The following is a 2,824-nucleotide window of genomic DNA, read 5'->3' as shown; positions in this document are numbered from 1 at the left end:
TATAATATTTATAAAAAAAAAAAAAAAAAAAAAAAAAAATTTTTTTTTTTTTTTTTTTTTTTTTTTTATTATAATATATATATTTATATAATTTGTTTTTTTGTGTGTGTGTGTGGTGTGTGTGTGTGTGTGTGTGTGTGTGTGTGTGTGTGTGGTGTATGCATATATACATATATATGCATATAAATGTATATATATATATGTGTATATATAAATATCTATATATAAAGATTTACATTCACATAAACACAGCTTTGTATGCAATGTGCATAATGTACTTTATTGAGATTTGATTATCCCATGCATATACGAGATGCACAAAGTAGTATCACACTTTAAAGTAAACAATCTAAAACAAATAACATTTTTTTATACAAAAAAGGATAGCGATTATAAAAATGAAATACATGTTAATTTCATCTGATCCTCCCCCACCCAACAAACCCATCCATTGGACTCTCTAAGGCTGCATGGACCCCAGGTTAAAAACCCCTTTATTATTAGCGAAATGACACCGTGGTTGGCAGAGCGTGTGAATGTAGACACCGCCGGCAAACAGGTGTCAGTGAGTTGACAGCTTTGGGGGAGGGAAGACACACCGATATCGCTCTGTATTCAGGTGAGTTTATTTATTTATTTAATTAATTTATCTATTTATTTATATATTCATTTATTTTTTGACATTCTGGATAGAATTCGAGATATTTATGTGGTTCTAGAATTATATTACCGCATGTAGATTGTAATTATGGGAGTCTGCGAATATTTGGTGCGTCTGCTTCATTATCCTTTGGAGATTATTTTTGAAATACATGAATAAATATCATGACGTATGAATATCTTTAGATTATATTACGGGATTTATAAGCGCTATAAATGTTTGGTTATCTATTACAGTTAAGAATGTGTGTGTGTGTGTGTGTGTGTGTGTGTGTGTGTGTGTGTGTGTGTGTGTATGTGTGTGTGTGTGTGTGTGTGTGTGTGTGTGTGTGTGTGGTATTATGTTAAGCTTATGCACACACACACACACACACAACCACACACACACACCACACACCACACACACACACACACACACACATATATAATATATATATTATATATATATATATATATATATATATATATATACATTATATATATTAAAATATATATATATATTATATATATATATATATATTAGAGAGAGAGAGAGAGAGGAGAGAGAGAGAGAAAGAGAGAAGAGAGAGAGGAGAGAGAGGAGGAGAGAAGAGAGGGAGAGGAAGGAGGAAGAGAGAGGAGTGAGTTAGTGAGTAGAGAGAGAGATGACAAACTCACATCACACTCCACACCTGCAATTTAAGTAAAAGTTAAACAACCCAAAATACTATCTCGCCAGATTCCCGTGTTTAAACTCGAATGCGCAAATGCGCTTTTATCATCCGAAAATTTGATTTAATATATTTCATTTCTTTCATAATGTTGACTATCAACTCATGATTTTCTTATCTTTTGTCAGGACAATAAACATGAACACTTTTTCGTAAATTTGGGGGCCCCTTAATTAATAATAATACAGATTTTCCAAATATGACATTCTTTTGGAAATTATTATACAGTATTTTTTTAATAGTTAATATATGTATATGCAATGTGTTGAAGACGAGAAAAAAAAAAAACTTTTTTGAAAATTTGGGACCGTTTGTCATTTGACCCAGCGGCTCTGAGGCGACAGGTAAAAAAGTCCAGTGGTGAAAAGTCGTGAGTTATTTTTACCCTATTTTGTACTTTTCATCTTTTTTTTTGCTAAGTAGAATGAATTTCTTGGTGTATAGTTATAATATGTTAAAGAGCTTATAAAAGAGGTATCAATCTTAAAGAGTTTGTAAATTGTTTTTATTAGATTTTTTCAATTTTGTCTGGAGATCAAGTGAAATTTAAAAAACCGAGTGTTGGAAACATCAGTTCATTCAGCGGATTAATTAATACCCCAATTAAGTGAGTTATGGTCATGATTAATAAATTTTACAATATGAAAAAGGAATATGAATTTTTCATGTAAACCGTTCTAAATATATATATATAATATAATATATATATATATATATATATATATATAAAAACACATTAATATATATAAATATATATATATAAAATAAATAAAATATAACATCTCCATATACATGCATACAGACATTATATATATATATATAATATATATATATAATATATATATTTTAATATATAATATATATATATATTTATATAATATTATATATTATATAATAAATATATATATATATAATTATATATATATTTTAAAATATATGTATATATATATAATGTGTTTAATAACCAGTTATATAATAATATACATACACATAATACATATACTACACAACAACTCTACATACATACACATGCACAACATATATAAAAATATATACACATAATATATATACATACATATACATAATAACATACACACAACAAAACAACCACACAAAAACAAAACACACAAAACCCCACAACACACACAACACACCACACACACACACACACACACACACACCCACAACACACACACCACACACACACACACACACACACATACACACACATACACACAGGAAACCCCGTTTTCCTAACTTTCAATATGCTCTATAAAATAGGATGTTAGTGATTTGAAAGTGAATATCAGAAGATGAGAATAACTTATTCATTTGTCACTAATAAACACATTGTAAAAACACAAAACATAGATTAACATTTCAAGAAAGAAAAGTCTAAAAAAAAGTAAATAAAATTAAGTTTCATTTTAATTTCATTATAAGGGAAATCTCTT

This window comes from Penaeus monodon, chromosome 11 (genome assembly GCF_015228065.2).
Source record: "Penaeus monodon isolate SGIC_2016 chromosome 11, NSTDA_Pmon_1, whole genome shotgun sequence".
Taxonomy (NCBI): Eukaryota; Metazoa; Arthropoda; class Malacostraca; order Decapoda; family Penaeidae; genus Penaeus; species Penaeus monodon.
This window is presented reverse-complemented; position numbering follows the sequence as displayed.